At 40.9% G+C, this 14,579-nt stretch overlaps 1 long non-coding RNA gene across 1 annotated transcript; it reads right to left on the bottom strand.

Moving 5' to 3' along the window:
* Positions 1 to 9,008: 9,008 nt before the first annotated feature.
* Positions 9,009 to 10,163, bottom strand: LOC131229786 (uncharacterized). Its single transcript, XR_009163589.1, has 3 exons — positions 10,038 to 10,163; positions 9,560 to 9,610; positions 9,009 to 9,275 (listed from the first exon to the last, which is right to left on the bottom strand). It is a non-coding gene; the product is annotated as an uncharacterized LOC131229786 (long non-coding RNA).
* Between the last annotated feature and the right edge of the window lie 4,416 nt (positions 10,164 to 14,579).

Below are 14,579 nucleotides of genomic sequence, written 5' to 3'. Positions count from 1 at the left end.
GATTGTATTAGATTATATTTCTATATGGGTGGTTGTACAGTTAGAAGATCCGAACCGTACATCAAGCAATTGCTACCATAAATAGGTCATCAATCCAAATTACTCTAATGAGATGATCCAACTTTCCTCAATGACTTGACATTCACTACAATGGTCCACATGGAGTAGTATGATTGTAGTGGACCGAGTACAGTCCAGACCAATTTATCAAATGGGATATGTTATCTTGAATATAAATGACCAATTATTCTTTTATTAATTGTCCATTCTTGTAAGACCCGTATCCTAGTCCGTACTGTTTCATCGAGTCCCGCGATCCTTCCTGTCAAATTTCGGCAACCTGTGACGTATAATCGACGTTGCGATCGACCCTAAGCCTTATGATGTAGATTTGAGTCGGCTTAAATCAAGACTTGTACCATTGCGACCGCACCGTCGCCGCGGTTCCGATGCCGCGTCTCTCGCACCGATCCGATACTCTGGCAGGAAGATGTGAGCCGGCGTTTATTTCGAAGAAAACGCCGCGCGTTTGCAATCCCAAGAGAATCTCTTCAATGTGTCAAATCAATCCCATCAATCAATCCCATCCATCACCTCATGTCAAGTACAAGCAACCCATGCTTTCTCTCTCCAAAGTCAACCCTTTCTCACCCTCTCTCTTACACACCCATGCTAGTCAAGTACACATCACCTCACCCATCACCTCACCCATCACTCACATCCATCACTCTCTCTCTTTACATCCCATCTCTCCCTCTCTCTTTCTCATTTCTCAACTCAATTCCAAGCAACCTAAGAGAGCTCTCACGTCCAAGCTTCTCCATGTGAGAGAGTGCATGTGTGTGGTCCACTTTTCCATCCCAAATCTTCCATCCTAGCCTTTCATTTTCCATCTTCCGCCATTTAAGTGAAGCCCAAGGAGATCGGCTTTCCATCGGACCGAGAAGATCGACCAGTGGGTGCTTCTATAGGCTAGATTTTTATGTTCTTATGATGGGCCAAGTGAGGCCTACCGATTAATGGTGTGGATCTCACTTTGGACCCTTGATGTGGCTAATGGCCCACCTTGATGCTTAAGATCATTCCATGATGGGGCCATTCTCCATGGACCCCATCATGATGTTTATTTTCTTACATGAATATGGTCATCTAGACCTTCTAGTTTGGTAGAGAAAGGATCTCCACCGTTGATTTTCAATTTGGTGGGCCCATACGCAATGGGACCCACTTGATGTATGATTGGATGCTTGAACGGAGGGCCCATAGTGCCGGGGTCCCTCCACCGCACGTGTATATCTCTCTCTCTCTCTCTCTCCCTCCCTTTCTTTTATTCTTCTTTTCTTGTGATGTTGGTATGATTGTGTGGCCCGCCCGAATAGACCCCACTATGAGGCTTGTATTTTATGCTAAACCATCTATAGGTGGGACCCACCTTATATGTATTATATCCACAACACTCATAAATTGGTGGCCCACTTAAATAGGGCCCACCTTATGCATGTGAGAGGCCCACCGTCCAGCGTCAGGGACGCTGGACGTCCATGTGAAAACACAAATATAAGCTTGGTTCCCAAGCTTTTTGGTGGCCAACTCATATAGGCCTCATCTTGATGAATGCTTCAAATCCAAGCCGTCCATCTCATTTTTCAGATTATTTTAGGCGTTGAGCCGGAAAATGGGACTGATCTAACTTTCTAGCGGGCCACACCCTTGAAGATAGTAATTCCTACCGTTGAAACTGACTTTAATTTTTTCTACATGCCCAAAAATATCCAATATTGGACTCTACGGATTTGTTATGGTCTGTAGAGACCAATGGCTGGGGTAGATCTACCTGATGCGGGCCCCATGTATGAAAAACCCTGACAGCGCCAGAGACGCAGGCGCTGCGAGCAGCGGGCGTCCGTGCAGGGACCCACGGCCCCTCATGTGGGCCCCACCATGATGTATGTTTTGTATCCACGCCGTCCATGAGGTGGACCACCCCGAGGTGGGTCCCCTCCAAAATTCACCATCCAAGACTCGGTTGGCCCACACCAAAGGAAACAGTGGGATTCAACACACACCATTTTTGGGGCCACATAAGTTTAGGATCAATATGAAAATCGTAATCAATTCACAGTGGGCCTCAATGAATAAATGTATCAAATTGTTAATTGGAATTACTTTTTATAGATCTTGACCATCCTTTTTACAACTTATCCATCAGTTGCGTAGAATGGTCGAATGGTGTGGTTTTATATATATATATATATATTATATATGTTATATTGTATATATTATATATTATATTATATAATATATAATTGTTGGTGGGCCTTAGGGATTTTAATGGTGGAAATCATCCTCACCACTTGTACTTTGGTGTGGCCCACCTTGGGATACATGTAAGGCCCATGTGATGGGGCCCATTCAATGTATTTGAGGCCCATGTTACAAGGCCCATCGTGATATATTCTAAGGCCCGTGGGATATAGCCCATTGCAATGTACATAAGGCCCGTTGGTAAGGCCCATTAATGTGGCTCATTTGATGAATGTAAAACCCATGTGATTAGGCCCATTCGATATATTCTAAGGCACGTGGGTATAGCCCCTTGCAATGTACATAAGGCCCGTTGGTAAGGCCCATTAATGCGGCCCATTTGATGAAGGTAAGGCCCATGTGATACGGCCCATTTAATGTGTCTAAGGCCCATGGGTCGAGGCCCAATGGGATGTCCTTAGGGTCCATTGCAATGTGTGATTCCATATGGTTTGTGTAATGGTATTTTATGGCGAGCCATGCCTTGGGAGCGATGTTGGTTTGACGTCCACATTGTAAATACAATGTTGGTTAAATGTCCGCATTGTAACTCTCCTTAAGGCCCATTGATAGGCCCATACTTGTTGATAGTTCCTGACTTTATAACATGCTTAGTATAGCTCCATGATACATGCCCATATGCATCATATGTATGCTTGATATGAGTAATGCTTGATCAATAAATTTTGAGACATTTAGGACTCCTTATGAGGGAGTGCCCCACATGATTGCGTGGTACGCATGAGATTGTTGGGATGATGTGACTCATGCATCTTGCATATGTGTGACTTGATCACGCACGCCCTAGGACATCGGGGCCGTGGCTCCACAGACACATCGTGGATGGGAGGATCAGATATCGAGTACTGTGGGCACTTAGGTTGTCCTTGGGTGAAAATCCAACCTTTTTGGTACCAGGAGATGCTCCAACGTCTGCAGAGTGGATACACGAGCGCCCGAGTGCCGAATACCGAGAGGCCGCTCCCACTGTGTCGGTTGGAAGGGGGTGTGGCCTTATCCGCCCGAGTGAGGGGGCTATAAGCTAGGAGTTTGACCACTCGTAAATGAGTCCGCTATCGCCGAGCCAGGTGGATAGGGTGGTCTCTTCCACTTGCTGGCTGTGCGGCTAAGGAGGTGACAACCACTGATATCCAGAGAGGAACTGTACGAAATGTACTTGATGAGGACTGACATGCTTGCTTCGCATCTCGCATATGACATTTGGCTATATAGGCCTCGCATCGCATGGCCTTGGTATGGCCGATAGCATTCATGTCTTGCATCATATAGCGTTGATACAGCTGATAGCATTCATGGACTTATCGCATATTTCCGCGTAACTCTGATATTGTACACTTGGCGCTGGCCTTGCACACACACTTACACCACCCTCTAAGCTTTTGTAAGCTTATGCACGACTGTTGCGTGCAGGTAGTGTTGGACAGCAGCAGCGCTGAGGCAGGAGTGCACATCAGTTTATTTTGAAGCTTTTGATCACCCTGTATTTCCCTTTCTGCATTGTACTTAAAGTTTTTGATTTAGTGGATATGTGGTGATGCTGTTTTGTGACTTGGTTATGCTTGTGGTTATGCTCTATTACAAAATTTTTTTTTACTGAAAACCCTCCTTGTAGGATCCCAGGATCGGAACCTGGCATGAGAATGCCGGAATCTGAAAATGGGATACTACGGAGGCTGTCGGCACCGGATTCGGCGATCGAGAATTTTGTGAGCCCGTTTTCCGAGTTTGGGGCGTGACAATTCTTCTTATAAAAGTATGACCCAACTGATAGGTGGGTCTTCCTAATTGTTGTGATAGCATGCTCATAATGTGATCCACCTGACCAACTGTATAGACCACAAACACATATGTGCACACTAGTTTAGGTTAGAAATGTGTTAATTATAGCATTCAATGGGTAGCATTGAATTTAGTCTGACCGTGATCGTGGGCCCCACCTTTTGTATGATTGTATATCCACATCATCCATCCGTTTCACAAGCTCATTTTAGGGCCTGTTTGTTTTTCAAGGAAATGGAAAAAACCAGGGTAAATGGTAATAATTATTTCCCTCCGTAGTTGCCGCACACTTCCCCGTAACTGATTTGACGGTGTACTTTTTGGAGGTAAAAGTGGCAAATATTGTAAAACATTTGTGGGTCCCACCACGATGCATATCATATATCCACACCGTTCATCTATTATTTCAGATATCTTTATAATATAAGCCAAAAAATGAGGCATATCCAATTCTCAAGTGGACCACGACATAGAAAAATGTGAATTAAATACTTACCGTTAAAAACTTCTTAGGACCATTGTTTCTTTTGGTATGAGCCAGTTGAGTGTTGGATCTAACTCATTTTTCTTCTCATATCTCAAAATGTTGTGATAAAATCGATGGACGGAACAGATATATCATATACATCGAGATGGTGTCCTAAAATAGCCACTACTACTTTTGAACCTGTTTCCAAGAAGTGAAATCCCTGTGAATATTCAAATAAGCGAAACGGCAATAATCACCCATTTCCAGGGTATTTATCTTTTCCCGGTGAAATGATGAAAATCAAACAGGCCCTTAGGGTATGAGCCCAAAAAGGAAGCAAATCTAAATCTCAAGTGGACCATACCACAATAATAATGGTGATTGAACACCCACCATTAAAAACTTCTTAGGGCTAACTATAATATTTATTTACCATCCGACCTATTGATAAGGTCATTGAGGCTTAGATGAAGGGACAAAACAACTATCAGCTTCTTAAAAAACTTGTGTGGCCCATAATAAATTTTTAATGAATAGTCACTACTTTTTTTGATGTTGTGGTCAACTAAAGACTTAGATCTACTTCATTTTCACGCTCATGTCATGAAACTTTTGTAGCACTCAAGAAGTTCTCAAATATAAGCTATCAATCCCCATTGTTTCTTATGGTGTGGTATACTGGAGCTTCTGATTTGCCTAATTTTTTATGCCTAAAACGAGTGGAAAAATGGACAGACAACGTAGATAAAACATATATATCATGGTGGGTCCTATAAAACTTTTTCATCGGTTGTTAGCTAGTGTATGGGTCACCAACCTATTCATGTCCCACCAGTATGTGTAGCCATGTTCTTCAACAAGATTTATATGTTAAAATCTAGGCTTATTTGATGCAAGACAATTAACCACTTGCTCTAAAAGCTCAAACTATTAGAGTATGGCGAATTAGTCCATTTATCCCATAGCTCAGGCCCCACATCTTATGGGTTAGGACCTTAGCCGAACCCTCGAACATGAGACCTCCTCCATGGGCCCCGCCCACCCCGAGTGTGCACCTGCATCTCACAGGCGACCCCACTCGAGCTCAGTGTGAAAATACTCTTGCATCAATCACCCCCGGTGAGAAGTCTCGAACATGAAACCTCCTTCGTGGGGTGTCCAAGCCGGACTAATAAATGAATGGTCATTTTGTGGATCATTGACATATTCCAATCATCAACATGTTCGCAGGAACTTCATGCGCTGGGAACCTATGTGGGGCCCACCACGATGTTTTTGATAAATCTGCAATGTTCATTCTCTTTTTGAGATGATTTTAGGACAAGAGGCCAAAAATGATCTGGATCTAAGACTCAGGTGGGCCGAAGTAAGGGAAAAGGTGGGCAGGGAAATTCCTACCGTTGAAACCTTCCTAAGGTCGACAGTGATGCTTACATGCCATTCATACCGTTCATAACGTCATTCCTATTGGGATGAACTAAAAACAAAAATACTAGCCTGATTCAAAACTTTTGTGGCCCACGAATATTTCAACTGTGGACGTTCAATTCTCCCCTTTTCGGCCCACTTGAGTCTTGGATCCGGATCATTTTTTGCCTTTGTTTTAAAATTAGCTCACAAAACGGATGGATGTGGTGGATTTATCAAAAACATCATGGTGGACCCTACATAGGTTTTCAAGGCAGGAAGTTTATGCGAAAGCCTTTCGCAGGAGGTCCGCGTCTGTTGAGTAACCACACTCCCCAATGAAGTGACGTCACCAAGTTCTGTGGGCCACACCATGATGTATGTTTTGTATCTACACTGCCCGTCCATTTGGAGAGATCATATTAGGGCATGATCCAAAGAATGAGTCAGATCCAAAGATCTAGAGAACCCCACGACAGAAAATAGTGGGGAGAGTGACGCCTACCATTAAAAAGTTCTAAGGGTCACAAAAGTTTTCGATCAAGCTAATATTTGTGTTTTCTCTTCTTTCATGTCTGTGCTAACACATGAATAGATTGGATCTCAAATAAAAATTATGGTGGACCTTTTGAAGGTTTCAACGGTGGGCGTCACTCTCACCATTGTTTTCTATGGTGGGGTCCACCCCAGCCTTGGATCTACCTCGTTCTTTGGACCATATCCTAAAATGATTTCTCCAAATGTATGGACGGTGAGGATACAACACATACATCATGGTGGGGCCCACGGAACTTGGTGACGTCATTTTGAGTCTGGCTACTCAACTTCTGTTAGTATCCAACCCGCATCAGCTACTCAACCTCTATCAATATCCAATCCGTGTCCACTAATGACGCACGCAATTTGCTAAGTTCGGTCAAAATCTAGGTGGGGCCCACCATGATGTTTGTGAGAAATCTATCTCGTCCATTCGTTTTTTGAACTCATTTTAGGACTTGAGACCAAAAGTGAGCGGCATACACTACTCAATTGAGTCGTACCGGAGGAAAAGGGGTAGGAAAATTCCAACCATTGAAAACTCCTTGGGGTCGATAGTAATCTTTACGTGCCATCTATACCATTCATAATGTCATTCCTACTGTGATTAGCTGAGAATACAAATATTATCATGATTCAAAACTTCTGTGACCTACAAATATTTCAACTGTGTAAGTTCAATTTTCACGTTTTCGGCCCGCTTGAGTATTGGATTCGGCTCGTTTTTGTATACATATCCTAAAATGATCTCATAAAATGGATAGACATATTGGATTTCTCAAAAACATCACTGTGGGTCCCACTTAGGTTTCCAGTGTAGGAACTCCATGTGAAAAGCTTTCGCATAAAATCCGCAACGCGGTTTTTTCGAACATGGATTTCCTGCGAAAGCTTTTCGTGTGCTGGAAACCTAGGTGGGGCCCACCATGATGTTTTTGAGAAATCTACCTCGTCCATCCATTTTTCCTTATCATTTGAGGGCATTATTCCAAAACTGAGGCAGATCCAAATCTGAAGTGGACCACACCACAGGAAGCAGCGGTGATAATGATTCTCACCATTAAATTTTTTAGGGCCCACTGTGATATTTATTTGACATCTATCCTATAGATTAAATCATACAGACCTGGATGATGAAAAAAATAAATTCAGCTTGATCCAAAAATTTGGTAGCCCCAGCAAGATTTTAATGGTGAGAGTTCAATTAACACTGTGTGGCCCACTTGAGATTTTGATATACCTCAATTTTGGGTTCATACCATAAATTTATTTTTAAAAATGTATGGACAGTATAGATTTATCACTAACATCTTGGTGGGACTCACTAGCATCTCAGCGAAAGAATTTCATGTTTTCCTTCTCTCCCCCATCCTTCGGAGGGTGAAGCTGCGTGCGATAAAAGGAAATTCGTTTTTTTAAGCTCGCGCTATGAGCGCCTTCATTTAGACCATCAGCCTTATCCGACGGTTGATAGGAAAGTTCGCATGTAGTGACGTGCGAACCAGTGCATAGCTGAGCGTCTCTCTCTCTCTCTCTCTCTCTCTCTATATATATATATATATATATATATCTTTATTAAGTACTAACATATTTATATTAATAATATTTTTACATGGGTAATAAACATGTTATATTTTAAATTTATTTTAGCCAATATGTTTAATTTTATACGTTATATAAATATGCGATCATTGTTTTTATACCGTACGATACTTAACTAAGTGTTTATGAAATACTTTTTAAAACTTGTCAAGCCATAGTTCTAGCCATTCCATTAGTGCTAATTGTGTTGACGCGAATGTATCATCTTTACATCATTTAGTGATAACATTTTTGCAGTAATGAGTAGTATTTGATATACAAAAAAATTATAAATTTTATAATATAATCATTATACCTTTCTACTTTTACAAATCTTAGACATAAAATTTAAGATAACATTTATAATATAAATTAATGATTTTCGTTTGTAAATCAAACATAACACTCTAAATAAAATTGACTATATTTATTTGTCATTGTTCAATGTTTTGGGAAAAATGGACATTTCATATTAGTACACTAGAAAGGTCTAATAATTGATATTGACTACCCATCATCTAAAGCTCATTTTAAATTTTCAGTCACTTTCAAATCACTTTGACCGAATGAACCTAACTATCGGATTAGATATTTAAGAAACCAAATGTTTATAATGAGCATATTGAACATGTGTAAGTATAAATTTGAAAGATACATTAAGTGGGGCTATATTTAATTTTATATTCCTCTCAAATCACTTTATTTGAATTATATAACTATCTAATTAATGCTTTGAAAATAAATGGTCGATAATTAAAGCAATAAAATAAAATGAGTCAATTCAAATTGAAAAGCATTTCTTAGTGTTAGGCTTATAATTTTTTTTAGTCATTTACATATCCAAGTATTCATGTGTCTGTTTGTATGTAAATTGAAGCAAATCTTCTTTAGATAGTCAAAAAGAAAAAAAAATCACAATAATTCAATCAACGCCTTTTATTATCAGAGAAGATAATGTTACAATGAGAAATGTCCCAAACCGGCGGACATTTTTACAAGAGCTCATTATGATCGACGGTTGATAGACTTTTAAAATAAACAAAGTTAAAAGCCCACATACAATAACTATCTTATTTTAAACCGGATTGGGTTTACATTTTATTAGAAAAATCAGGCGAAAATACGTTCACTATAGCTTCATCCCATGACTAGAGCAGACCGGCCGCACCCGCAAAACCTGCGCAATAGATTATGTGAATCGTTAATAGAGTGGATGATATATAAGTTGATCACCACCGTCCATGTAGTCACCTGCGGTGAACCTTAAGAGTCAAGTGGTTTTGATCAAGTATCATGTATTCCCATATCAATTAAGAAATAGGACTGACATTGATTGATATAATAAAAATGATAATTACACCTTCTTAAAATTTAAGGGTCATAATTTGTCATTGATAGAAAGGGTGGAACAATAAATAAATTTAGACTAGACTAGTTACAAGTTTAGATTAAAGTAATTACCTGGGTCACATTGTACTTGACACTTGCGGTCACAGCCTTCGATCTTACTCTCTACAAAAAAAACACAAGAAAGAAATTGTAGTTAGCAATGGCCCACCACCCTCATGGTCCACCTTAGATGGACTGCAATGGAAAAATGATCGCCTCATTAACCGTTGGGCCTTTCACTCACTTAGTGGTTTACAAGTCAACGATCAGACCGTTAGGATCAACCTATCGATATGATATGATCGGGACATAATTGATATGATGCACTAAGATGCACGATCATTTTAGACACATGGACCTATGATTGGGCCACAAAAGTCCATATTAAGGCGTATTTATATCCATCATAAGCCCGTCTGGATAGTTTTTTTGGTCCATTGGTGTAGACCATGGCTATAACATCTGGCCCATTGAATGAATTGGCCGTGTTAGTGCTGATCCTGGCTGACTAGGAACCAGGATCCAATGCATCCTTATGATCAAGACTTACGATCTTCTCCAACGCAATTCAATGTGCACTCATCGTGGCACTGAAATGCCTCAGTTGAGTGGGCCTCCTCCATCTGAGAGGCTACAAGGACTAAGAGGAGAACCAAAGCTGCAATCTTCTTCATCTTTCTTCGTTTACATCAGCTCAATCTTTTTCTTGTTTATATAAGAAGAACATTGATCAAACACCCTCAATATTTCACGAAATTACCCAAATTACTACCTGAGTTTTTGGAGAGCTTATGGTTTAGCTTGTATTAAGGGAGGAGTGTTGAATGTTTGAATGTTAAAAACGCTATTTCTGGAATCAGTTGAGAGCGATTAGATTGGATTGGATTTCTATGTGGTTGGTTGTACAGTTGGAAACTCTGAGCTGTACATTATGCGGTTGCTACCATGAATGGGCCATTAATCCAAAATTACTCTAATGAGATTACCCAACTTCCCTCAATGACCTGGCATTCACTTTCGTGGTCCATACAGGGTGGTAAGGCCAAGTTGATGGATTGGCCTTCTTAATTGTTGCCATGGCATGCTCATGGTAAGGCCCATCTAACAAACTGTATGGATCTCGAACACATGTACTACATTAGTATGTATGTGGTATATGTCCACACCTAATCTAGGTTGGCAAATATGTTAACCATTTTGTCCGGGGGAGCGCATTGCATTCGGTGGGGCCCACCTTATCTATGTGTTGTATATCTATGTCATCTATCCATTTGATAGGCTTATTCTAAGGCATGAGTTAGAAAAATGAAGCATGCCCACATCTTAGGTGGACCGTACCAAAGTAAACAAGGGTGATTGAACACCCACCATTAAAAACTCCATAGGGTCAACTGTAATGTTTATTTGCCAACCTACATGTTGATGAGGTCATTAAGGCCCATATGAAGGCACACACGAATATTAGCTTCATCCAAAACTTAAGTGGCCCATAAGAAGTTTTTAATGGTCAGTCATTACTTTTTCCTATGGTGCGGTCCACTCAAGACTTGGATCCACTTTAAATTTGGGGTTATACCTTAAAATTATCTAAAACTTATCTAGCACCCGGAAAAGTTTTCAATCGCAAACCATTAATCTCCACTGCTTCTTATGGTGTAGTCTACTTGAGCGTTTGATCCACCATTTTTTCCTCTCTAAAATGAGCAATCAAAATGGACAGAGAGCATCGATAAAACACATACATCACGGTGGGGCTGTGGAGCTTTTCCACCAGCTATTTGGCCGATGTAGGGTCCCAGCTGATTCGTGCCCCACCAATATGTGTAGCGCTGTCCCTACTGGAGTTTACATGCTAAGATGGTATGATGATAGGAACAATCCACGTTCTTTTACTACCCTAGTTTAACTATGTGCCATTTATTGTCCTCTAGTGATGATAGTGATCTTCTATTTTTTTGAGGTTGATGCCATGATTTTTTTAATTTTTTTTTCAACATTGTAATTATTCAAATCATCCGTTTTAAAGATCTCTCTTACAGTTGCCCATATTTCATAGTACCGAGAAAATCAACAATTCAAATTATTGGACCATCTCAACATGTGTGCTCATGACAGAGGTAAAACGAACCTAATTTACACTTGCACATACTCCCAGATGAGGGTCAACTAGGCTTGAGACCTGGGCATGAGCTTGAAAATCTAGGCCCAGTGTTCGAGCCAGACCAGGCATGCTAATAAATGAATGACCTTGTCTTGTACCATTGGCATGGTCTAATCATCAACTGAGTCACCTTTGTATACTCGTTACAATTGACATTTAAGATACATGTATAGTTTAAAGTAAGTGTGTGACTTGGGTGGGTTGTGTCGAGGGCCAACCCGAGCCTGGCCCAATCTCAAGAGGACCCAGTTCACAATACTACTTTGACCCTCAACTAACCTAGAAGAACCTAATCTATAACACGATCTGACTTTTAATTGACTAAACTCATAATGTAACATTACTCCAATTTCAAATACATGTGACTATTTATTACTCAACTTGAATTTATTAAACCTAAGGCTAACCTGATTTTGAATCATGTTATAGTTTTTCAACCCAATGACCTTAACAAGTTGACCCAAGTCCTGATTAGGTCAATCAAATTTGGATTAACTTGAACCCACACTGCAACCCCCGTCTAAAGACTCTTGTTGGATACTTAATCATGTTCCAATGATTAAAACCATATCTACAACAAAATTTATTATAAAAGGAGGAGATCTTAAAAATATGTTTATGTTCAATTATTCAAGACCTTTGATCATTTAACTCATTTCTTTATAAGACTGATTGGTAGGTTACTACTAAGGTTGGAGCCTTTCTAAAATGATTACTTTATGAGCTAAGCTAAGGTTAATGGTGAGCTTAGTGCCTTTTAGGTCATGCATTTTCTGACTCTAATTGAGAATATCCCTAAATGGGTTGGGTCTGCTAAGTGGATGATTCGAGTCTCTGCTTTAATGCTTGTTAGGGGACTGTAAAAGCAAACAAAGTTGAATCAAGTACTCTAATTGACTAGATAAGTGTAATGGCAGCCAGTTGATGACATCAATAGGCTTTGTATCTAATTGGATTTAAGACATCAAATACAATAACCCATGCTATAGCGAGACATTGAGCATCTCAGGCATAAGGGACATGGTGCGCACCCACGAGCAAGATAGACCAGACCAGACTAATAGGATGTAGATTATGAGAAGACACATGGCTCGCGCCATCGTGTATCAGCATTTTCAATTCTCACCAGGTGGGGCCCATTGTTCTATGTGTTGCGTCTGGACGTGATGGAGCATGGCCCAGAAATCTACTCGATAGGGCAATCTTAACGTTTCAATTTGAACATCCGGATAAATGATTGATCAGATAAAGAAAAGAACGGCTCACGTGCAACTGGAAAAGATCCTAAGACTGGTCCATGAGATCTTGCAATTGGGAGCGTTGTCCATCGATCGTGGGACCGACGATATGGATTAATCAACTATGGGCCCCACTTGTCAGCAATGGGAGTGAGTGTATGCTGTTCAAACACGTGGCCACTTCCTTCCCGTGCGTGTATACTTTCATGTGGTATGAATTAACGTAATCCAGACTGTCCAAACCGATCCTTATGTGATCGAGCAGGACAAAATTCAAATGATCAGACAATGCCAACTATCCGATTTCACTCATCGGATTTGGACTGTGTGATGACATTGTTGTTGGTGTATTTTTTTAGCTCTAATACGTGTACTGTGGATGTGCATGGCCCATGATGAACTCTGTTATTTATCAGATGGGCCCCACTTTTAATGGGAGTGCTAAAAAAATCCTAATTTGGAAGATCCAACCCTTCATCAGTGGCCTATAATTAGATAGATAAGAATGGCAAAATATTGGGTGGCTAGGATCTTCCTACCTGGAAGAGCTCTGGTCCATTTTCTATCCAGGTGGGTCCCATAAATCAACGGTCTGCATCAACAGCCCGAGAAAATCGAAGAAGCAGCTCTATATAGAGGTGTACACGAACCGAGGTAGCTCGGTTAGCTCGCTCGACTCGACTCGACTTGGCTCGAAGTCTTCAAGCGTCGTTCGGTAGTAGAGGTGTACATGAACTGAGCTAGCTCGGTTAGCTAGCTCGACTCGACTTGACTCAGAAACAGCTCAGTTTGAGGCTGAGTTCGAGCCGAGTTGAGCTGATTTTTTGAGCTTAAAAATAAGTTTGAGTCGAGTTTGAGCTGGCCCTAGCTGAACTCAACTCGGATCAAACCAGCTCGAATCGAACTCTGATCGAACCAATTCGGTGATTTGGTTACTTTGATATTGATGTTGCTCACCAAGTATTTAATGAAATGACTCAACGAAGTGTAACTGGTGCCAAGAAAGGTATGTATAAGAAATCAATATTTTTAAATTTTTTTTTTTTTATGTTATTTAGAAGGTGTTTTTGATAAAATGCCAGTAAATCCATTGCTATTGTCTTAAATACAGTAAGATTTTGAAGGTGTCATCTAAGTATTTATTAAAATGCTGAACAGGTGAACTTGGCTCAAACTCAGCCCGAACTAGTCCGAGCTGCTGACCAAACCGAGCTGAGCTGAGTCTAAGCTGAGGTTAGCTGATGGCTGAGCCGGGTTAAGCTCTGTACATGTTTGTACCAACTAAGACACTCGATCGCGGGGCCCACCATTAACATACTATGGACTCAATACAGTTCACTACCAGGTGGACCACACGTGTACGTAGAATATGGACAGACGGTCATTTCTTGTTTCAACCGTCCATCTCACGCCTGATCTTGGGGCTGGTTTACGGTGTTCATTGACAGTAGCCCCACCTCCGGATGGCCTGGATTTTAAACGCACGCCATTTCTCCAGGTGGACCATTTTGGATTTGGACTGAATGGGCCACGAGTTTCAAGCCACGTAACTTTTTTTTTTTTTTCACACGCACACATACCCCCACACGCTCACGCCTTAGTGGAATTTCACCACCTAAGGACCCCATCTCGCTCCACCGCCGGTAGGGCTGTCGATGGACCTGACCGGATTTTTATGGGCCTGACCAGCCAA

Source organism: Magnolia sinica, chromosome 16, assembly GCF_029962835.1.
Source record: "Magnolia sinica isolate HGM2019 chromosome 16, MsV1, whole genome shotgun sequence".
NCBI lineage: Eukaryota > Viridiplantae > Streptophyta > Magnoliopsida > Magnoliales > Magnoliaceae > Magnolia > Magnolia sinica.
This window is presented reverse-complemented; position numbering and strand designations above follow the sequence as displayed.